Raw genomic sequence first — 25,798 nt, forward strand, 5'->3', positions numbered from 1 at the left:
TTAAGTTACACTCACAGAAATCTGGAGAGGGGAAGGGAATGTAAGTCTGAATGACATCCCTGGGTTTGAGTATCAGTCCTCAAATACAGGTCTTCCTGCACGAAGGGAAGCCATAGGTCTGCGTGCAAGTTTGATCCCCAGTCACAGGACTGCACAAAAACCCTACTAGCTTGAGACAGACAAAAGAAACCCTTTGGAGTTTATCTAAATTACTGGTAGGCACAAGCACTGTTTTTAATTTTATTTCTGTGCTGTGAAACTGCTGTCTGCCTTTAAGCACGGTAAATGCATTCTCTGATCCTTTTTCCCTTTTGGTCTTAAAAGGTGGATTCAAGATAACTGCCAAACAATGAAACATGCTCCACTCCTAAATTATGATGTTAATTTTAGGATAAAGGCAGAGATTTAGCTAACTTCCATGGTGCTTAGCAAGTCCCAACGGTACTTGATGGTAAAACAGAACTCCTCCACTACGCTCCACTGGCAGTAAATGAGATAAAAGATCTCGCCTGGTGACAAGTGTTCCTCATACATTCCTTTGCAAATAGTGAGACAAGATTTCCCCATATATCCCTCAGACTCCCAGAATGGAGAGAAGCTCTTCTGCACTACAGGTTCGTGCGTAAATCTTAAAGAAAGCTCAGAGAGGTCCTTCGTTTCAATTGCCACACAGTGCTCCTACATATGATACAAAGTATCATTCGTGGTTTTTTACATACTGGAAATGAAGGTAGCCTGTTGATGCAATAATAATTGAATCCCAAGCCTGCATGAGCAAAGAATGTCATCCACACCTTTGGACGTGGATGGATGTTTAATCCCTTTGCAGTGGATTAAACTGCATTTATAAATCTAAGTGTTTTGAATCACTTAAATTTAAATTGTTGTTTAATTCAAAGTTCAATAATTTAAATCATCAGAAAGAACCCGTATTTAGAGAATCAATTTATTCTTATTTAAATCTATTTGTATTATTAAAGAAAATTTAACTTGGTGATCGATACACAAACATATTGATAAAAATCGACTTAGATTGAATTTGCACTTCCATTTGCCACTTTCTATATATATCAGTGATGCTTTAGTTGAGGTTTTTATATTCTTCCTCTTTTGTTATACTAGAAAGGGAAAGTGAATCTTTTTTTCTTAATTAGATGAATATCAAATTCTTACTCTTAGTTGTACGTTGAACCTATATGGGAGAAAAAAATACTAATATTCAACCAAGTATGCACCTCCTCAGACGTTGTGTATTACTGACATTTAAATTAAACTATTTGCCTAACTTGTTTATATTACATATGGATATATTTAAAAAGCACATCATTTTCTGGAATGAAATACCAAATTGTTTGGTTTTGGCAACCAAGCCATCTAAAACGTTAAAACCACTTTAATCTCATCCTTTTATATCCAGAAATTTACTTAAAGATCAGAAGGAAAGAAAACTAAATATTTCCTGCTTTCATGTTTCTAGGTAATTTTAACTCTTCACAAATTTGTCTCGTAAGTCAAAAAAAATAAATGAATAAATGGAAATGAAATCACAAACTATTTCTGCAGAAGACAGCACTTATGCCTAAAGCTAGTTTAGCATCTCCCAAACTTTTGTTCCAGATCAATGATTTCACCACTCCTGTTTCTTAGATGCAAACTGGTAGTGCTTGAATGTTATGTGTGCAAACCAAGAAGTCCCTGTAAGGGAACCACGGTATCTGGAAGCAGCACTGTGGTGTGCCCGGCCGCCCCTCCCTAGATTCTTCCCCCACACACTTTGGTTGTCTTCCTTCCTTCCCATCCACAGGGGAACTAATAAACCCAGCTCTGACTCCTAACATCACTACTTCACTACTGCTAAGCAGACACTAATGACATTTTTTCCCTTCTTTCTCCTGTTTCCCTGTGGGAAAGATTCATAATGAACTTTGCATATGGTACTGCCACTCTAAGTGGGGAGAAATAATAAACTCTGCCATTCCACCTCTTCTCTGCCCATCTCTCTGGGAGGGTAGATTAATGGTGAGCCTACATCTTCTCTCCCTCAGATAAAAGGTTAATAAACCACTCAGCATTTCCTTTTCATGGAAATGATATGTGGGGATTAATTAGCATTTCCTAGGTAACACATTAATACCATTGTGAGTTCTCAATACCAGGTTGTTTCAGAGACCTATTATAAAATTTTAACCCAAAGGCAGTTGAGGATTCTTTCATTTTAGGGCTGAACAAATAAATTTTGGCTATGACTACAGATCTAACTTGGCCTAGAATTCAACACATACAGGGTACTGTCATTTGATCAGAAGCATGACCAGGAGCTAAGTGGCCTAGTTAGAAGTGTTCACTTTTGCGATCACTGGCAACAGGCCTGTATGCTTTAAGACAATTTATCTTTGATCATGGTTGGAGGATACCTACCTACATCAGCATCAGGATATTCTACAGCTGCATCTTGCATAGTTTCTTGTACCCTCCATAAGCAAATTAGGTTCAACTGTTAGCAAAGTGTTGGACCACTATGCTGGGCCTTAATGGCCCTGTAGTTGGCTACACTGTAATACAACAAAACAGAAATGTTGTTCATTAGACAGGAATCCAAGTGTTTTATTTGACCCTGTGCCAGTTACAGTGCAGTGATGGCTCAGAAGCCAGGGCTCACCCTCTTCCCCTATCGGCCCTGTTACTGCCCTGACCCTAGAGATTCCTCTCTGCATATTTGTGCTGTTTCAACAGGAGGGGCAGAGCCCCTTCAGCCTGGATCTTAGGGTGGTCTCAGAAGGGATGGATGTTCATTGGAACAGGCTGCCCAGGGAAGTGGTGGAGTCACCATCCCTGGAAGTCTTCAAAAGACGCTTAGATGTAGAGCTTAGGGATATGGTTTAGTGGAGGGCTGTTAGCGTTAGGTTGGAGGTTGGACTCGATGACCTTGAGGTCTCTTCCAACCTAGAAAATTCTGTGATTCTGTGATTCTGTGATTCATTTCTGTCAAGTGTAGAGGACACTCCAAGTTTTCAGTACCTTGCACCTGCACTGAGGTATTTTTGTGCAAAGGTGGGAGATGGCACCAGCAGCAAGGACAGAACCACCCCTGATACATTCGTCTTTGAAAGAGGGCAACTGCAGGAACAAATGCTGATTTTCAGGTGGAAGGAGGTACCTAAAGTAGTCCTGAGTGCTCACTCCAAGTCAGAAAACAGAAAAAAATATATTATTTTTTTTTCATTTCCCCTGTTTATTACTAAACAGGAAACCCTGTTTCTTACTGGCCAGCAGTAGGCAATTCTGGGTCAGACCCCAAGAAGCTTCAGATCCAATTCAAGGGTAACACAAAGGTGAAAGGAGAATAACAATGGCAAGGGACCAAACGCCTAACGTTAAGAAGAAAAATGGATGTCTAAACTTCAAAGTTTCCATACCAACATTGCAAATGTCAAAAAGCCCTTCCAGAATTAGCTAGGACTTACTCATTAAAACTGTTATTTTTTTTAAAAGACAAAGATAGCTATATACATACATATGCTAAAGAAAAGAAGGCAAAACTAAAAAATATGCTGAAAAAAAAAAAAAAAACATTCTGTAATTTCATGTTTGTCTGACTTGATTATATTTCCAAGAAGGCATCAGGTGGTTTTAGAGCAAGACATGTGCCAAATTAACAAGAGTCCAAGACTCAAAACAGAAGCACAAGTAACTACTACAAAATCAAAAATCCCCAAACTATAAGCAGTCTCTACTGTCTGAAACTGCAAATGCTTTGGAAGAAAATGTTACTTAACTGAAACACAAACATCTATAAAAAAAGTCTTCTTCTTCATCTGGTATTCATGTGAAACTTTTGCTCGAGTCTCCAAGCAGCAGTCCACAATTTTATTTTATTTTTTATCTTCCAGCACAAGAAACAAAAGGGGTGCCACTGGGGATAGGAGCAAGAAAATCTTGAAGAGCTGGCTCAGAGTAACTAAATACTTCAAATCTAAATTTTAGTCACTTCAACATGTTTGGAAGCGATGCAGCTTGGCAGAGAGCCATCCTCATCCCAACAAGTGTACCTCACCAGCTGGCATGACACAGACAAGAGCCCCCAACACCTCAGGAGGGAACAGCAAGGAACAGACCGGGTGAATTAATGTGGCACTCCAGGTTGCATGCCTGGGCAAAACTGTTTGTTCTTTAGCTCTGATTTCAAAATCAGTCAGCATGTATATTTTATTGTTTTACAGTTTGGCAAGATCAAGCACAGATCAGCTTATAAAATACTATATTGCTTTTCTTCAAGGTTCAGGGAGGGTAAGGAAGCACAGTAACGTTAAGTAGTTACACAGCTTGGCAGTTCTGGGCACACTCACGTTTTATGCAATATTATACTCTGGCAGCTGTTGAAGTTACTATGTAAACCAAGACAAATAAAATTGTGTAGCCAACATCAAAGTAAACCTTGTGTGCATTTGCAAGACAAGGCGGGGCCTGCTGAAATGCCACATATGGGCTACACTGGGAAGAGGGGGACAGGGAGGCATGTCTGCATGCCACACACTCTGTGGGGACACAGCAGGCCCATGGGGCAAGGTTTGGTGGAGAACAATGGGGTAAGAAATTGTCACTTTGTTGGTGTTTTTTTTTTTATGCTTATATGATTATTTTTTTCTGCTTCTGGCCCTCATGTACATCACTAAACTAGTTTGGATTTAAAATGCAGTTCCCTGGCATAGAGGCCTGTTTGTGCTAGTGCTCAGAGGCAGCTCTGGGTTGCCGGGGGGCTCTGCACGTGAAGCCTGTAGCTCTTTTGAGGTGAAATGTCTATTACAAAATTAAAGAAATAGCTCAGAATCTATGAACGTCCATTACATGGGGTACAAAATCAATCCAACTGAGGGTTAAGAGGTGATTTTATGTGTAAGTACCTACAGGAGGGAGAAGCTCACTGGTAACTGTCCTCTTCAACACAGCAAGAGGAGGCAAAGGCAGAGATGGAAGCAAGCAAACACAAGACAAAGCCACAAGGTGCTCTGCTAGCAATAAAAGATGTTTTTAAGTAGTGAGGAACACTGTTCTCTGAATGTAGAAAGCAGTTGCTTCTGAAATTCTCTGAAATTCAAAGTCCACAAGGCAACATGCATACATGACATATGCACATACAACAGGAATCCCTGATCTTCCACCCAGGACAAGCAGGCCAAATAGTCAGCTTTATCCAGAATTTCAGAACGTTACTTCTCAGGAAATGAACTTTAGATAGTCTCAAAGATTTCTGGTCAAATTTGTAGATTAAGTATCTTTCAATGCAATGATGGAAGCTATCATTTCCAATGACAAAACTGAAATAAAAAGAAAATAATGAATATCATTGGAATTACCCCTCCTTGTGATAATTATTTAATATAAGAACTATTTTGTTTCAGTTTCTAGCTAGCATGAAGTAATATAAACACCTCTAGTGTCTTAACATGTGCCAACCTTTTTTTGTTTTTTTTAATGCATGCACGGGTATTTCAATTATTCATAAAAAGAGAGACAAATATAAATAAACTTTTGCTACTCTGTATTGAATTCACAATTATTCACAATAAATGTGAATTCAGAGTTTATCAGTCTGAATAGAAAGCTTAGTGGCAAGTTGTAACAGTGAAAATCCCTAAGTTAATGCAGTTGTTTTGTAAGATCCCAATTTATTTTCTAGCAACTATGACCCGCTACTTACAACAATGTGTTAGCAGATTACCCATTTCAATTGCTTATTAAAGCACAAGCAGGGTATCTCAAGTCTGTCATACAAAATCCTGGGGGTGCCTCTTTTGGTCTCTGGATAACGCACACACATCCCAAATCATCAGTGCTACATTACCCTTTTAGTTGCATGGGGGTACCTTCTAGTTAATAGCCCAATTAATCATGAGGATGTACTTGAAAGGGAAGTTGAAATCTTGTTTGGATAATGAAGCAGAGATTATAGGATGCCTAAGAAGAAATTGTGCTGTACAAGCACAAATTGAACATGTTCATTATAGCGGTACAATACACTTACTAGAACTTAAAAAAAAATGATTGACAATCTTAATTATCATTTTACAAATTAACAACTTCAAGTAAAAATGGAAGTGGATAGATGAAGTGTTCTCAGAAATCTAATAGGGTCAAATTGTATGGTATTGAGAATCCACACAAATTAGATTTTTATTTATAGTTATTAGTGCTACAAAAATGCCCCCCAAATGCCATCTTCTTTTACACATGGATTGGACTGAAGATATTAAAAATTAAGAGGAAAACATCTAACTGAAGGTAAAACACATTTTATTATTCTTGACCTATGATAAGCCTAAATGTTAAGCCTAACAATCCATTCTACAGTCTCTCTTCAGAGTTTCACTCTACATTTAAAAAATATTTGAGTCCAGCCATGTGAGGTGCTGGATTCTTGTGATTTGGAGAAGGACGTGTACAAGCTCCCCCTGATGTTGTTCTCCCATGAAAGATGTTACATCCACATTACCTCTTCCACTATGATGAAAACTGCACAAATACAGTCAGAAATAGTCTTATATGAATTTGCAATCTGCATTTGCTTCCAAGCAAGTGATAGTTCTTTGCTTGTTCTTACTGCTTCCTTTTTTAAAGTAATTTTAAAAGCTATTCCTTGGATTCAGAATAGTAGAAACACTATCTATGTTCTCTGAATTTACTTTCAAATTGGAAAGTATATGTATTACAGTTACTTCAGTTACTCTAGTTACTATTATCTGTATTCCACTATTCTAGTTATTCCTGGAAAGAGGTAATATAATCATTAAAATGGAAGAGTATGGAGGATAAACTTTTTTCCTGCTCTGTAATTGTTCATTTATTTCCATGCCCTTGTTTGGCTGCAAGCAGTCCCAATCACATAAAAGTCTCGAGTTTCTAGAATTTGAAACATCCCTATCCCTCATTACTAACACACAAATACCGTTTTATACACATGGATCCCACTTTCAGAAGTGCTGTGAGACTGATAAACGTTAAACACCTTTTTCTTATGACCAAACGCAAACCTACTGTAGCTTTTGCTGCATTATGCTACTGAGTAATCAAGACAATAGCTTAACTTTTTCCATGCCGTTATCCAATTTACAAATAAAGAGCATTAATAGAGATTACAGGAAAGCCTTAAAGTACCCAGCATTATACCTGTTTATGTTTCTGCTAGCTCTGAATATGTAAGTAGACATAGAAATCACTGCAGACACTGAATGCATGTCAATTCTATGGTTTATATGTGTATTTTCAGACTCTCAGGAAAACAAAAGATACTTACACAAAGTGATGAAAACGAATCTTAATAAGAGAAAGCTAGCACTGAATTAATGACTAGTGAAGTCACACCGATTAAACCTGTTCTCATTTTAAAAGGATTTGGTCTGAGATCTCTCACCTGCACGAAACAACTACCATGATGTTTTAATTTGATTACATTAATTTAATTTCAATTTATTTATTTATTGTTTAAGAAAACAAAACCATACAAAATGAGATCTGTAGAACTATTTAACAAAAAGGGTATGGGACTACTTAAATGGATACTAAATTCTGTGCTCACATATAGTCTTACAGAGGCTGGTGGGGTCTACTTTCATGGATAAGCACATCCTAAAGAGATTACAGCATCTTAGGCAAAAGGCTATTGAGTTACAGTGAGGATTAAATTACAAAATTTGGTAAGTGTGTAGAATCATATATCAGCACATCCACCAGTTTAGTTCAGGAGATGAATTACTAAAACTATGCAAGAAACTGAATAGCCTCTTATGACAGTTTGATGCATTATTGATTTTTTTCCATTTTTATTTCCAAAACAAATTTCATTTAATTTTCATGATTTAATCCCCAGCAATTCAGGCAATTCACAGACTTTTTGGGTTGCTGAATTTCTTTGTTCAGAACACACTTCAGCAGCTGAATGGAAAATTCAGCCATAACCATGCTTTTCTCTTCTAACTATTGTCAATTATTCTCCTATCCTGCTGACAAGAGTTACAACCAACTTAATTTTTATGTATTACAACTAAAGAAAATAGTTTTATGGGAAAACAGACAGTTATCAGTACTCCAGCATTCTGGGTTACCACTCTAAAAATAATTATTCCTTGGTTTAGCTTACCAGGAAGTCACCTATTTAATTTCTGCCCTTCTGTTTTAACAAAGGTTTCATAATGCAGTTTATGCCTTTTCATTTTAGTTGCTTACACAAGATACTTTAATACTAAAATAAAATGACCTATACTAGATCAGCCAAAAAGCTTGTTATTCATACTTTAGGCAAGCAAAGCAAAGAAGGTAACTTTTTTAAGCACTCACTCCTGTTAAATCTTAATAAGAAAAATAATATTCCTAGGATACTTGTACACTACAGGGTAATATGAAACAAAACAAACTATAATCATGAAGAATAACCAATTTAAGTATTTACAAAAATATGTCTCTTTATGGGAACTGTTCAAACATAACCCAAGAAAGAAACAACTTTATTCAGCCTCTGGGAACTTTTGCTAGACACATTGTTTTACATTTATATTAGATCATAAAACATAATTGATATTTTTAGAAAAACTGTTTAAATTAGATGAAGAAAAGCTGCTTCAGCAGTAACTTCAAGCTGGTCAACCAGAATGCAATAGTGTCAATTTGATATTTGTTTCAAATTTGGGAAAAGCAGAGTATTTCATAGAAATAAAACTGAGCTACGAGAAGCAGTGAAACTACCACAATAAGCACAGTAACTGTTATTCCTTTCCTGTAAGAATATAAAGTTATGTGCATTTTAAGACAGACAAAGAAAATCTGACAGAAGCGTGATATTTTCTGACAGCTAAGAGAACATACTGCAAAATATATTTTACCAGTCAATGTGGCCTAAGGGGCTACAGAGTGTACAATAATCAAGCCAGCATAATATCCCAGAAGAATTTGGAATCCAAAGATTTCCTTTTACCTGTAATAAACTATTGTTCAGTTCATTCAATACCGGAATATTCTGCTTGGGTCAATGATGGCAGTTCAGGCAAACAAAAGAAGTCTTTATGCTCCATCTAGACACTGCAAGGTGCTTATTCAATTTCTTCTGCATCAGGGGCACTGTTCCTTACCTAATATGTATACATTTGCTGAGTGTTATTCAGCCTTTGTTGCTTCTGACCCTCACTTGGCATTTAATTCCCAGTCCACCAGGGTATTCATGCTTGATGGCACTGATGCACATGCTGAATGCTTTATTTATTTAATGGTACAGGGAATGAAGCTATAAACTGTATTAGACAATATCCTGTTTAAAGATGCCAATGGTCGGTGTCACAGCATTACTGACCCACATCTACAGCAGTGAATATGTCATTGGAATTTAGAGAATGGTATATTATGATTACAGATCATTACAGATTTTCCCTTCCTGCAGTAAGGAAAGAATAAGGTTTCAATTCAAAACCCCATTAAACATTTTTCAGGAATATCATTAGAGTATTGAAAATGTTGTGCATGTTTTTACATTCCCTATTTCTCAAAGATGCACATTAATCTTCACTATTAGCAGTGAAGAATTTTTCCTCCAAATACTTAAGACCATCATAAAAGCTGTTGATATTACAGTGAAATTTAAGACAAAACCCTGTGTAACTATGCAGGATTATTTTAAAGCATGGTGCTCTGTGCCTGAGGGAGTGGCGAGTAAACAATTCATATACAATTGGTGACTAGTGAGGAAAAAAGATGACCTTTAGTCATTTGAACAACTTTGTTGTTTATTATGATAATATAAGCAACTTCATCTACAGTGCTACAGTATGGTCTTTTCACTAGGCTACGGTAAGGTTTTCAAAACAGAAAACCTAATAAATAGTATTCAAATATTCCCTCAAATGGTTGATTATGTAAAACCTACAAAACAATATTTGACTAGAATGTAATGAAAGTGACCAACACAGATGCGACCTATTGAAATCTCCCCATCTGAAAATACTGACTGAAGGGAAATAGCACACAAATGCTAATAGGCAACAACAGCAAGAGGTATTTTAGAGGAACTTAAATTATTCTGGAAGCCTGGGACCTACGATCCATAACAGCCTATATCATCCGTTGTTTTTAATTATGTCTTTTAAAAAAGGTCCCCTGCTGTGCTTCTGAAATACTAAATGGCCTCCACAGCTACATGGCATAACTCATTCTAATTCATGATTACAAGATGGTATTTTCAGACTATTCCCTCTTTCCCAGCAACTACTTAAATGGAAAAAAAAAAAAAAAATCATTTTGTCTTATTTCCTACTTAAGCCATCCATAAAAAGGCATAAAAATTGAAATGCAATAAATGCCAAGTCAGAGTACATAATATTTAAATTGTGTTGCTGCAGATTTCCAATGTAAAAGAAATGTTAAAAATATAAGCATTCTGATTTTTAATATTTGTTTTTAGAAAAACAAAAAGAGAGAGAGAGAGAGAGATTGTAAAAGCTTCATTTTCAAGCAGGAGGGTGTAAACTACAATTTGGTTCCAATTTTTATTCTTCTGTGTTTTACTGATTTCTGCAGTATAAATTAAATTTCCTGACTGTATTTCCACCTTCAAATTCTAAAAGCTGATATATATATTTACCCTATAAGCTGTGGCTTTAACTGCTACTTTTAAGAAGGTTATCCTCTTAAGCTTCCAGGACAAAACATACTGGAAGAAACACTTAAAGGAAAAGATTCAACCACTCTGTACGATCTGTCCTCTGCAGGATTACTCCCGTAAACACTGATAGCCTTTTTCTTTCTTTATTCTTCCTATTCCTAGAACACTACTGTTTTGTTTTGTTTTTAAAGTATATCGGCATTAAGAACTGCATCATTTGCATAGCAGAATTACCATTGTTATCTCCCTGAGAAAAGAAGAACAAGGTAATGGAAAGGGGAACAGAATAACAGACCACTTGCGGTCATAAGGACTAAGCCTTAAACAAAGAGAGAATACAGAGTATTCATGAATTTGCAACTAGTCAAAATGTGCCAAGTACTGCACTTCCTTTCTGTAAGCTCTTTTGTGCCACATGTAAGCAAAAGTCAAACTAACCCTGAAAGAAGCTGTATCTGATTTTCTGGACAGTTTCTCTGATAGGATGTAGCTTGGGCTCTTTTTCATCTGGAATAATGCTTGACAGCTGCATCCCCCAAGCACTTGCTCTGATACAACGTCCCAAGATGGGTGAAGCATGTATAACAAAATGAAACTTAAAGCAAGACAGCCAAATCAGACTAAATCCCTGTTTCATCGAGTCCTTCCTTGACTGAAAGACTGTCCCTTGGTAACTTACAGAGAAACCGGCAGGTCTGGGGGGGCGGGGAGGGGGGGAATATAGCATCATTCCTAGCCTTTTTTTTTTTTTTTTTAGTATTGATTTTGAACAGCGCATTAGAAAGAAGGATGACAGAATCAATAGAATTTAAGATGCTCTTGTAATCTGGGTTTAACATCATAGTAACACCTCTAATCAAAGACGTGGAACCCTTTGTGGCATTTTGACATCTACATCTATCATGCGGATATGGCTTTTATTGAGCTGAATTAACAACTTCAGTCAAATAATTAAAATCCAGCTGCCCAAAATGTCAGAGTAAGAGTAGTTTAACACTTTATCATTCTTGTAAAAGTGTAATTTCAATCTGTGCATTATGCCAGCTGTTTTGTGGGTTTACAATAAAAGTAATCAAGAAATAGAACAGAAAAAGAAATCGTAGAACAGCAAAAGAAATAACATTACAGTAGCCTGCCACATGTTGAAATTAGCACCAATTTTACTCCATGGAAATTAAATCCACCTATAAAAACTGATAATACCTCAAAACTATAAGCAGGGGAATACTTAAAAAATCAAATCCAACCTGGGTTCTATTTTTCTCCTTAAATAAAAAGGGTCATAAAAATCTCTTATTTCCTCCCAAAAGTGGGAGTAAAAATATCATGGGTTCTATCCTTCAATTTGTCTTTTCATATCCTGCTGCACTGGGAAAATCCAATTCCCCAAGTACAAACTGAGTTTAAGAAGACCAAGGCTGCGTTTTCAAATGGCATAGAAAAAGTATTGACACACACACACACACACACACACACACACACACACACACACACACACACACACACACAAAGATACTTCTTTGTTCATCTTTTATTTTTGCTTTCTACCCCAGTTTGGGCTAGGTGGCTGGTTTTTTTTTGTTGTTTGGTTGTGGGATTTTGTTTTTGCTTGTTTCTTGTTTGTTTGGTTAGTTGGTTGCTTTGTTTTTTTTTTTTGTTTGTTTTGTTTTTTTACAGTGCAAATGCATCAACCATGCTGCAGAACTGATCAGGGTTCAGGCCACAGACCACATTTCTGCAGGTACAGGCAAAATAAAGTTGGAAACAAGGCCCAAAGGTAGGCGAGAAAGGTAGGACTGCTTTTTTACATGGTCATGCTGGCTTATTTTAATAACAAATGAGTATCTCAGTTTTCTATTACTCTCAGCAGTAGAAGGATTTGTTGATTTAATTAATAATAATTTAAATACATGCAAAACAATAAGAATTGATAATTCCCTGTAATAGAGATTCCTTTGCCTTTCCCTTCTGTTGTGATTGGTACTGGTGTACAAGACCACTTACAGTAACAGACATGACCTTTTCAAAATGAAAGAGTAAGTGTGAGACAGGGAAGGGAAAAGAGATGAAAGATGATGCCACTGCTGCAGTCATTTTATGTTAAAGACTGCTTATATGTGTAATTCATACTGCTGAAGTCAGAATAATTTGAGAGCTTAGTTTTTAGCAGCATGTATAAATGGTGCGTTTTGTTTTAGGAAATGTTGTCTTCACTGAAATGCTGGTAATGTGTATACAATTATGTCAAAATTAAAATAACAATTTAAAATATTTTAATTTTAAAATATTATGTACCTCAGTGACTATTTTCATTACTATCTTGATGTCAATTATTTTGAGTTTTTCTGATACATATCTTTGTTTCATCCAGATTCTCTCTTTACAAACTTCATTAGCAAGAGGAACTCACTTTACTTACAGATGTAAAAAAAAAAAAAAAATCAGTCATATCTCTGATTTCTTTTTTTTTGTTTTGATTGTCAAATTTCTTAAATTTTAAAATGCAGAGTAGGTATTTCAAATTATGCAACTTGTACCACAGCAGTAGAGACCCTACAGCAAAATATTTTCAAAGGACCAAGCACTGTCCCCAAATGCACAGCATGGCTTCTTATTTATTTCAATGAGAGTCTTAAACAGGCAAACAAAAGGAAAAAATAATAAACACCTGTGGAATGGATCAAACAGTAAGAAAAAAAATATTACCTATAATCTGAAATGCTTATTGTGGGAAGGTATACTGACATACTTCTCGCCTCTGCAACATGGGCAGTAATGAGACAACTGAGTTCCTTCATATTTCAACAATGCTAGCTATGCCTATGTCTGCAGTTAGAATTTCTGGCAAGAAATTTTCATTCTTGTGACAAAGATCCAAGTCCCAACAAGCACCTAGGCTGATAGATCTGAGATAACTCACAGATCAAGTTTCTAGGATAAATTAATGCATACCTCTACTACTCACTTTCATTAAGAAAATCTGGAAAGTGCTGTTTCTATTGGCAAGGAAATATAGTATGAAAGTGGGAGGGAGAGACTACCAGCTGAACTAATCTGCAGGCTCAACTTCAAACCCTTCTAGAAATCTACAATCTACTGAAGAAAAGGGGGGAAAAAAAAAGACACATGAACTAAAGAATTCTCTCTTATCCTGACTGGCCACTAAATCAACATTGACTTGAATGCCTTGGTACTTGTGGAAGATTAAGAATTGCCCCAAAGGGAAACGCTGCAAAAGAAAGGGATTAACAAAAGGCAAATTCTAAAAACTTTTTTTTTTTTTTTTTGGTCAATCCAGAAATAGAGATCAACAGCTGTCGGCAAAATTAGAAAGAAAATGAAACTCCTTAAGATGATAAGGAGTTGAGAGGGTTCAGATCTCTCATGAGATTATTATGGCTAACAACCTAATAGTTGTTCAGAGAGATGCAAGATACGTATTACCATTTCTAACCCCTTACAGAAACAACAATTCTGACTAATTACATGTAGAAAATAGATTACAGGCAAATATTGTACTTGTAGTGCTAATCTGGTTGTTTTTAATCTAAAAATACACCATGTTTACATCGCGGAATGTTTTTAGTTTGGATTGGTGTTTGTTTTTGTTTGTTTGTTTGTTTTTCATTGATCCATCACTGGGGAGCAACCTAAAGTGGGCAACTATGGGTTTTTCTTCCTTAGACACCTTTCATATATTCTCAACCTCACAAAAATTAACGAGAAAAATAGTATTTGGTTTTCATCATTTTAGTCGTCCGTATGAGAAACTGCATTTATTCATAACAAATTTCTCTTGACATAATTGTTTGGACTGAAAGGTTGCAGCTTTTCCTGCGTAAGAAGTATTTTTCCTCCCACCCTGCAGGAATGTCTTGCTTGCTGCTATCTGCTTCTCAGGGATCACCTGAGAACAGGGACACCTCGCTGCCAGCAGGACATCAGCCAGAGGAGCATCTTCCTTCTGCCAGACTCTTCACAACACTGATTGCCACACTGACACTAGCAACTTAGTGCTTCTCACTAAGTGCTTTTTTTTGTTGTTGTTGTTTTGTTTTGTAACAGTGAGCAGCATAAAAGACTCACATTCTTGATTACAAAACTGGGAACAGCTGAGAAAAATGTAAGGTATGAAAGCAAAATTCCGGAGCTTGCTTCCCAAGGAAATTCCTCCTAGCTCTTGCACTGTCTTGGTTCATTTAGCAGGTTTTTGAGCTCCTCCTCTATCCACAGCTAGCTTGCTTCAGAGAGTTACTTGAAGCTACATTTCCTCTGTTCTTTTGTTAAAGATGGAGTCCCTCCAGGGCTGCTCAGAGCACTTGCTCAGGGCTACCTTCCTCTCCCTTCGATCAAAGTCGAATATCTTAGCATCCTATCAGGCACATTGTCCTTTCACTGTTGCCAGTACTAGTCATACCAAACACGGCTGTGCAAATTTGATATTTTTCCCCGGTGCTGTCTGGAGTTAAAATTAAAAAATAAAAAAGCAATTAAGTAGAATGCCACTCCCCTTGCACTAGGGAATCAGGTTTCACTCAAAGGAGGTTCAAGAGTTACTATGATGTACAACTCAAATTGTAAGTCTTACATATTTAGAAGTATTCAGCATATACAAAGCTTACTTATTACTTAATTTCTACATTTATTTTTAGCATTGTATTGAGGTCACATGTAACACAAGTAATATAGCTAACATCTACAATGCCTTTTCCAGATTATCATCCATTACTATTTTCTATCAGTTCAGGACTCTTGTCACCACAAAATGCAGTTCCCTCCAGCTGAATCTTAAGCAAAAACATCAAACATGACAGATCTGTATTTCTGGTACTGCTGTAGCAATCTAATTTCTTTGTTCAGATTCAGATCCGTTAATCTTCACTAACAGAAAATACAAATGTTAAGATGTCAGAGAATACAGTCCACATTTCTTAAAATAACAAGATTAAAAAATATATTTTAAATACTTCCTGCACAGCCCAAAGGAATATTTTGCCTTGTGTGTGCACCTAGCCTCTTCTGCATGGTACCCAGAAACCTGTACAGAAGAAATGTCCTGCCTTGGGACCAGCAGCTTGCCAAATAACTAATGGAATCATAAAATACTTTTGAACAGTGACAACTATATTTAGAAATGAAATTGAAATGCACAATAATGTGTCCAAATACTTTGTGGTTATTTATATAACAAGGCAAATAAAACGTTGACAATAGGAAATATCAGTATGATGAAAGCAACGGAAGCATTTATTTCTATAGCTCAACCTATCTCCCTATATGTTTTTATGTATACATGTTCTTCAACAATAGCGTGTGATGTATTCAAGGTTATAAAGCTGATCAAAACAAAACATTTGTTCTAGCAAAAAAGCTTAGAAATAAACAAAACTATATTTCAAATAATTATTACATTGTAGCCATAACAGAGTACAGTACTAAAGACCAATAGTATATTTGAATTACAGGATATAGGAATTGAATTTTCTTAATATGCTACATTGAAATTCTGATTGTTTTTAGCCATTTTAAGAATTTAACTTATGGTATCATAAATATAACTCTTAAAATCGCTTCTGTTTTTTTTTTTTTTTCCCAGAGAAAGTATTTCACTAAGTGTAGTTCCCATTTGTTTTGTTTAGAAGTGCTTTTTTCTATTGTGAGATTTGGAAGGGAGTGAAAAAACACACTTTTCATGAAACTGTCCGGTTTTCTCTAAATTCAGTGTGCTTCTACATGATCAATCCCAGCTGAGCTCATAAATCTCACAGTGAAACTTATGAAACAGCTACAATAAATATCAGAAAGACAAGAAATGGCTGATCTGACTTTTCACTCAGGCCATTACAGGATGAAAAGATCAGTTTCCCAGATGTCTATTCATGCCTGGACTGGGGAACCTATTATAATGAAAATCAGAGTTAAAAGGTCTGGGGCCTTACCTGGCCTGAAGGTATTCTCTGAAAATCCTGTTTTTCCTAGTCTAGGAGTCACCTACTGAAGTGACCCCTTGAACAAAGTAAATGAGTTCTTCACAGGCCTGAAATAAATTCCTAGGTGCGAGATGCTATTTGGTTTTCAATGTTTATTCATTTCCCTTTTTTTTTTTTTTTTTTTAAATGTACTTCTGCAAAAAGAAGACATGGAAAATGCCACTATCATACTCCCCTGATTCTAGTTACCTAAAATGCAGATAAAATGGCTAATGGCATCCATACACATATTTTGGTAACACCTAAGAATCTACAGTGTGAACCTACAATGAAGTCATTGCCTTCATCTCCAAGCATATCACCATTTTTAAAAATACCTGGTTCTTGGGACAGAAAAAACAAGCTTTGCAGTAACCAGGACATGAAAGACAGATTAAGGAAATAGATTCAGAGTTAATTTAATCCAGCACAAAACTAGTCTGCCATACGAAGGTGGAGCCTTACGTTTTCCATGTCCTCATCATCACCCAGCCCCTCAGCCTATCCCCGCGGCCCAGGGCTCACACTGCAGGCTGGGAAGTGGGTCAGAACCAGGAGCCAGCCTTGGATACACAGGTTGTGTCCCCAGCACACATGAAGCAAACTGACCAGGGCTGCTGTTGCATTTCAAGTAAACTCCATTCTTCAGGAATTAGCCAGATGATTCTATCTCCATAATCAGATTAAGATTTAAATTAGAGTTAATTGATTGAAAAAATTCTTTGAAAAGTTAATTGTTCTCAGAGCTTGCTGAATTGCTGCCTACAAACTCAGAGACAGAAAACAATACAGATTAAGCACATGGAGAAAGTTTAAATTAATTTTAGGAAGCTGGATCCAATTATCATGAATATTTATTTTACATTAGATTGGCACGAACAGACACATGCACTGCCAATAGCTTAGATATATAAAGAGAAGAGAAATAGATCTAAGCCATTACATCAAAACCCATACGCTAGTTTTTAAGGCTGATTTCAACTGCGTAACTGCACACTCAAGTATTGTTTGAGATTAATTCCTTTTAGGACTACAGATTCAGAATAGTTTCCCACCTAGAAAAAGATTTTTTTATATATATATTTTTTTTTACTATCCTTTTTAGTACCTGCTGAGTTTTTAGTCAAAACTGTTCATCTATGAATATGTATTTTATGCAACAGATGCCAGAGGAAATCGCCTGACATTAAGTGAATTAATTTATTTTTAAAATAATGTTTCCTTTAACATCCATAGTTTGAGGAAAAGACCTCTGGATGCTCATCAGGGTTCCAGTGTTTACTCCCTCTGTAATTTAGGGCAAGTAACTTGACCTTTCAATCCATGATTTATTCACCTACAAAATGGAGAAATAGTAACAAAACAGCACACAAGTCAACCTTTCATAAAATGTTCTGAAGACACACACCATGCAGTGGAGAGCTGTGATACATTTTTCTCAAAACTTTCCAAGGCTTTCAAGAGACTTTGGTTTATTATTTTTTTTTTCCCTTTTTAAAATATTCTGACATTTTTGCTTTTCTAATTAGGAAATATACTTAGAAGCACGTTGCTAATACAAAACCAGGCTTTAGTAGGGGGAATATACCACTCAGCAGATGGAAGTATCTGTCCTTTCTGTTACCAAAGTTGTGTTTGTAACTTATGCAGAAGACATTAGAAAAGCAAGGAAGAGGAATACACACGCTAATGGGTTGGTAGTGGTTCAAGGTGAGCCAGCACTGAAAGACTACCATGCTCCAAGTTCCCATACAGATAACCTGCTCAGTTAGCTGCACATGGTAGGGTTCACCCCTACAGAAAGCCTGATCCCACAGAAAGGTGTCCTTGCCGAATCCCCAAGCACCTCCCCAAGATGAGCGGCAGCACCAGTGCAGGTGTAGCAGGGGATGTATGAATTTGGGACGGGAGTGACAGAGACAATGTTTAATTCAGGATAACCTGTGCACTAAATCAATCTAACCTCGGCTTGAGTGACTATTCTTCCTAATCTAAACAAAAGGCAGAAAGAAATGCATCAATTTATGAGGAAGCATTTCTCAGTCACGTGAGAATTCTTATCAAGGGCTCTATTTTTATTTATTTTTTTTCTAAGATTTTTAAAGCACCTAATTCTCCCTGATTGAAATGGAAGTTAGGCACCTAACGCATTGAGAACTACACCAATAATTGTCAGCCTTTCCTCATACTCGAGTTATTAGCTTGAGCAGTTTTACTCCTACTCAAAGTGATAATGAAATAGCAATTTTTCCAGCTGTTGAAACACAACCTTCTTGTTTTCTCTCAGTAACACTGCAAACCAAATAGGTTACAGAAGAAGTGAAAGAGAGAAAAAGAGAAATATAGATTTGTTTCCACAGAATTAACCTTGGAAACCACCTCAGATCCTTTAAAAATGCACTTCAGGACTGACAGAAATGTTTTTTGAATACACTTAAGATCTCTTTGTTTTTAAACAAAAATTATCATATAGCAGCACAAACTCAACATGCGTACATCAAAAGATTGTAGGAGTCATTTTCAAGCTAGTGGGAAAAAAAAATCCTGTATTTTTCCTAGATGCTGTCGTTATTGATTAACTATGTATTTTAGCATTTATTAACTCTTTGTATTCTGTTGTAAAGAGTGCATCATCAGTAACTAAATTTTCATCATCAGGAATCCAAATTTTGGTCTGAGTTTTTCAATTCAAATGAAAGTGGTTTGGTTTTTTGTTGGTGGTGGTTTTTTTCTGTTGTTTTTTGTGTGTGTGTGTGCGCGCATGTTTTTTTAATTTTATTTTTTATTTTATTAACTTGCAAACTATACACAAGTAGTAAAGTGAGCACAAAGGTGCAGCTACTAAAAAATCTTCTGGGGTACGCATATGTAAGAAATGCTCATGAATTTTGGACTGCACAGAATGCCTGAGAATGAAAACTGTAACTCCTCTGAGAAGTGCAGAAAAATGCAAGGAGAAATCATAAAGAAACAGATGTTGCACTTGCTCATAGTAAGAAATTTATCTGTTCTATAAACAGTATTCAGGAAATCTAAAAGGGCAATTGGATGACATCAACATTTCTGAAGTTTCTTTGGATGCATTTTAATAAATATCAGGTAAAGGGAGACATAATTTAGCTGTCTGAATGACTGGATTATGAATTAGAAGTCTCCTTCTACCATTCCATACCCGAATCAGTCATATTAAGCATAAGACTGAAATGAATTCTTAAAGATTGAAAAAATATTATCAGTTCTGCTAGTGATTAAGTCTAGCCCAAAAAAGAACATGTAAGGCAAATGCTTCAGAAAGCCTGCCCCTTTGTATAAATGACAAATGAAAGTGGCATTAGTAAAATTATATAATCTTGTTAAACTGGATCCTGGAAAAGGATTACTGAGAGGCAATTTAGACTCTACCACTTCCTTAAAGCACCACTTTTTATTTATTTTCATTTGCAGGTCCTTGCCAAACTCTTACTAGTATGTACATACTTTCCCTTCTTGTGAAATCACAAGACAGAATAATTAAGGTGTGTTTTTTATAAATATATATATATATTAAAAAAGCACATACATTTTTTTCTTAGAGTTTTCAGTTTTCACACTGACATTTTATAAAGAGAAAAATGCTCTCAGATTTGTCTCAGTTTTTCACTGAAGACTTAAAAAAAAAAAATGCAGATGGATAGAGATTTCTTACATGTTGTGCACACTGCACTGTCACCACAGGACCACCTGCAATTCTGCACTGTCCAGATAGGTGTTCTCAAAAACACCTGGGTAAGCTGTTTGCCCAAGGACTATGTACTGGAGACAAGAGATAATTAGCAAATGAAACTATTCCTAGCACTCTTCCTTCAACATTAAGTGCAGAGCTGCAGCAGCAAGCTGGCACCTGGGAAAGGGAAACGCTAGATGTGATCATTTCAATTTACACATTCAGCACTACATCCCATATGCTTGTCAATGGGAAAGTGTCAGTGATAACAGAGATACCCTACGAAAATGCTCTGCTGAAATGCTGACATGAAGTTTTTATGTATGAAGCAGACCTTCTCCTCTGGACCATCTGTAATTCCCTCCTTTTCTCATGGGGCATGTGTTAGCCATAAAATCATTTCATTAAAAAATAAAAATAAAATTAAGTTTGACTTTATAAGAGAAAATTATAAGCCTTTAAACATCCATAAACTAAAAATATATACCCAAGTATAATTCAAATAAACACTACTTGCTTAGCAAGAAGAAAAATCTGCTGAGCAGTAAAGGTTTGCTGCCATTAGATATAACAAAATTTATAACTATTGCAAAATTAAAGAAAAGTATCTGGCACTATGATTCTATAACTATATAAAGTTAACCGAACTGCAGCAAAATATAAACTCGTCTCTGACTGTGGTATATTTTTCCACGTCAATGTTCTGTACACATTAAAACTCACAGGTGTTTTTCCAAAACTTTTTCCTATGATTTCATAATGAGAAATTCTTTAAGTACAACAAAAGTAGGAAGCCTGTGAAATAAATGACGTGTTTGCTGAATTAGAGAACCGTCTAAGGATAAAGAAGACAATGCAGAGAAGTTAACTTATTTCCTCTGCACAGATGATGTTTGTGAGGTGGCAAAGTCTGAAAAGTTTGATGGATGAAACAGGATGACCAAGGATGACAAGGCAATGGTGTTGCTCAGCATACTCCTTAAATGATCTGAAAATAGGGTGAGAAGAGAGAGATGGAGAACCCTCCTCCATGATCATTTCCTCTAAAAATAGTCTACAAAATGACAGAGTTTTACGACCACAGTAATGCACTCAAAAACCTGAAGATATAACTTAGGATATAAAAAAAGTATTTAACTGAGCATGAGTCAGGATCAGAATCTACTACAATTCACTGACAGTGGATAATTAAGGAACATTCCCTCTAAGTAGGCTACTTGGTGCATTTTTACTATTTTGGCACCTTCCTCTGAAACTTTCCATACTGACTACCAGAGAAGGAAAACAAATCTCAACCAGAAGCACCAAGATACAATGAAACAATTTACAGTTCCTATAAAAATGCTAGCAATCTTAAATCTAAAGCACCTTTGAAAGGACTAGCTTATCTGGGAAATGAGTCCTCTGGAAAGATCTTGTTTTCCTCTTCAGAGCAGAGATGAGATGAAGCTCTGTTGAAATCTACCTAACCACACCCTTATTAAGTCAAAAGACAATCTTCATATTTGCACTTTTAAACACTTGCCGACAAATTGGAATACCCTTTGCCATCTTCATAATTAAATCAAGGAGATTCAGGCTCTAGATACTCCAACTGAAGATGACAGAGACCAACAAAGTCAACTTGATCAAATCTGTAACAAAAACTGATGCATTTTAGATCTGCTTCTCCTCCTAAAAACATGCCCGTTCATATGGCACTGTGTTTTCCCAAGCCCCAGCTGACACACACATCTCTCGATCTGAAGCACTGTAACAGTTCTTAGATGATCAGGGAGGGAAACACCTTCCTCAAAGAAGGACCAAGCAACTTCTGCCAGTCTTGCTCTCCATATCATCCCACCCCTGGATCACCACATGTGCCAGAGCCATCACAAGGGAAGGTGGTGAGAGCAGAACCAAATATCCCATCCCAAACCAGATGAAGACATTGCAGAACAGTACTCCCTGCTAATCCCATAGACAGGTCGCACCCTGAGGAGCAGCTGTGCCCGACCTCTGTGACGGCAGCTGACAGGGAGGTGCAGATGTCCTCCTGCCCAGCTGCCTTGCCCTTGAGGGTCTTCCAAAGGCGCACTACCTACTGCAAACATCTTCTGGTAATTAAATCTTAATACTTTTGCTTTGGAAAGCAAACACCTGACACAGAGAAGCTGTGCACATCTCCACATGCTCCAGAGACTTTCCTAAATAACTTGTCAGCAGTACTAATTGAAAGTGTGTTGTGTTAATATGTTAACATCAGACATATGAGCAGAAATACGTATTTTCTACAGAAAACTGGAACTTTCTTGGGGGTATGGAAGATACATGCATGGAACTGTTACTGTGTGAAAACATTTTTTTCTTCCTTTTACAAAAATTATTTGGGATCTAGTTTAGCAATTTGTTACACATGCTAGCCATATGCTTCATATGCTTTTTTTTTTTTCCTTAAAGAGCATCAAAGCCTTACTTTGACCTCATTAGAGCTACTTCAAGTTCTGATCTCCTAAACACAATGTAGACAGAAATCAACTGCAGTGCTTCTCTGAAAGTCTCTGAACGTAAGATCTTGGTGTACATTCAAAGGACACAGGCAAATCTGACTGCTTTAACAATGGACTTAGCAGTTTAGGTTTCAGACATGCTATTGTCTTGTCTATTCTCCTGAGTCAGCAGAATAAGCATTTTTGTAGCCTTTAATACAAAACCAAACAGGTGAGTGTGAAAAATCCGGAGAAAACCAGAACTATGCATTCTAAGCCCAAGGATGGTAGTTTGCGGTCATCAGAGACACCTACCTACAGAACTAACTTAGGAGGCATGACTTTATTTGGAAGTGTTCAGAAAATAAATTAAATTTTAGCTGAACTTATATGGACACACTTAAAGAAGAAGACTTTTTTATTTTTTTAATATTTAAATATCCTTTTTTTAAGCTCAAACTATGTATTTGCTCAAAAATTAATTCCCAATGAAGGGTATACATTTGTGTTATACATACAAAAGGAAATTGATTCCAGAGTCTTTTATTTCAATACCCGGCTGACCTTCAATTCCCCCAGGTTATCTACAGATGTAGCATAATTGAGAATTATTTTCATGGAACACCAACTTAATGGAATGTGGGAGATGAAAAGTCCTGCATATAAAAATGCTTGCATGTCTAAAACATGAAATATCATGCAAAAAAACACATCATGATTGCTTATTTAAATGGTTAACCAGAAAACATAGGTAAATATGTATATATTTATGTAAAAAAGCCTTTTCAAGAACAACTTATCTTTTTAGAACTAAAGTTTTAGATAACAAGCTTCTAGGAATGGTCACCTCATGAAGACAAAACTAAGGTACCACAAAAATGCAAACTGGCTTTTTACTAATAAATCTATTGTTACTACTCACGATAATCACTTGTAAGTAGTTCACTAATGCCATGAAAATAATAATAATAAAACATTACTGAGATACAAACACATTGCATAAAAATTCTCAAAATCTTAAATAATAAGATCATGTTATTTCTTCATAGTGTCATTTGAAACAATTCATTGGGCCTTATCAGACAAGAGTTTCAATTTTCTATCATTCCATTTTAACCTGCCTAATCAGTTGAACAAAAGTACTTTATGTAAAATGATTCCTCTAGTTGCCTTAGCTACAAATCCCTGCAGTATTGTATAATTGAAATCTACTCACGTAAGTTAAGAATAATTAGGACCCCAAATTAAGTCAAACACAAAGTTAATTCAAATAGTCAGCTGCTGTCATTTAAATGGTTACAGAGTTTTATTGCTGCTTAACATCTTTTAATGCTTTTAAATGTACTTTTATGTTGTTGTTACGATCTGATCCCTTATTCCAAATGGAAATATCAAGAGCAAAATTTTCGTCAAGTCAAAACAAACAAACAAAAATCTCAGCCCAAAAAAAAAAAAAAAAAAAGGAATCAGTGAATCAGTAAGAATGGAAACACATTAGGCTTTGGAGGTAAGTAAAATTAGTATTGAGTCTGTTGTAAATGACATTAATACAACAAAGAACTTTTCACAGCAAGTATTCAGAATGTGTCCCTTCATACTTTAAAAAAACCTTTTGTAAAAAGAAGCAAGCATAGAAATGCTGTTCAAAATGGATCCACAAACAATCCAGGAGCTAGAAATAATGCACCCAAGAGATAAGGTTGCATATAGCTGGAGTTGTTGCCAGAACTGAGAACTCTGCTGATTTAACAGACTGAAATTCAAAATAATGTATATAGCAAATTAATTATTATACTCTTATATAACAAAATAATTGTTGTGTTACTAAATGATGCAGTGCAATTGGTTAAAAAAAAGCACTGGTAGTTAGAAGCATTTCTTGACAGTTCTTCTGTTGGCACTTAGTTTATTCTGCAGAACAAAACATTGTCTGTTACAAACCCTTTAGGAGACTTTTGTATTGGATGACTTCCAGAGTTTTGCATTCTGTTTTGTTTGTTTGTTTGTTTGTTTTTGTTTTTTTTTTTAAATATATTTGCACAGTATGCTTTTTCTATATCTAAAAAGATATATGTCTTTACAGAGAAGATTTGAAGTTATTGATTACTGAGCAGGATTTGCAATGAAGACCTAAACCAACCATTTATGCATGATATGCTATGCTGATATATATATATTTATTTTTTTTCCAGCTGGAACATTCATACATGATGTGATGTTTTGTGGACTCCATCCATCTTTACGGGTAATAATCCACATCACAAACCATCCATTTGCCGTCTAGTACTTTCCATGCTTCACTCTTCATGCATGCCAGCTTTATCTGTTGCAAATTAAATGATGCAAAAGTGTAAGCAGCAAACTGTTCTTTTTTTGTTTACTAAAAGCATATTTATCTTGAAGCCACTAAAAAGCATGATCAGTTTTGAGCCACAAAACAACATTTTTGCAACAGACTTACTATGGTAGATGTTAATAATGGTGCAGAATAAACTGTAAAACAGTAACTTTAGTCTTAAAGTGGCATTTTATAACAAAAAAAAAAAAGGCAATCCACAAGCCTAAGTTAAAGAAAAAATCTGGGACAGCTCAATGGGGAGAAATGGGAGACAGCAATGTGAAACACTTGGAGGAGGAAGGAAGATCAATCTACATGCAGGAACAGCAGCTAACAGGCAAATCTGACTCAAGCTAGCTAAAACCAAAAAATGATATGAAATAGCACTGAAGTCTTTAAAAGGCATTTCTCATTGCTTTCCTAACTAAAAATGCACAAGGCAGGAGAATTTGGTTTCAGCGTCGACTTCCTATCACGTTTCCTACATGACTTACTGAACACAAATTAAACAGGAAAATTGCTCAAACAGCACCCTGCATTAATTGTGCTTTCTAGTGGGATGGAACAAAACTACCTAACTCCTGAGAGAGACATCAAAATGCCCCTAATAAGGAGAACACAAAAGTCAGCTCTCTTTCCATCACTAAGATCTCTCATAAAACTCACCAAGTGCTGTAA

The 25,798-nt window shown here is 36.1% G+C and overlaps 1 protein-coding gene and 1 long non-coding RNA gene across 18 annotated transcripts in view; one reads left to right on the forward strand and one right to left on the reverse strand.

Moving 5' to 3' along the window:
• The window catches only part of ADGRL2 (adhesion G protein-coupled receptor L2), a 157,868-nt gene that overhangs the window by 93,290 nt on the left and 38,780 nt on the right, over positions 1-25,798 (reverse strand). The window lies entirely within an intron of this gene.
• Positions 4,516-16,346, forward strand: LOC311440399. Its single transcript, XR_014695387.1, has 3 exons — positions 4,516-4,586; positions 12,320-12,432; positions 14,511-16,346. It is a non-coding gene; the product is annotated as an uncharacterized lncRNA (long non-coding RNA).

The sequence above is a fragment of the Aythya ferina genome, assembly GCF_964211825.1.
Source record: "Aythya ferina genome assembly, chromosome: 8".
Taxonomy (NCBI): Eukaryota; Metazoa; Chordata; class Aves; order Anseriformes; family Anatidae; genus Aythya; species Aythya ferina.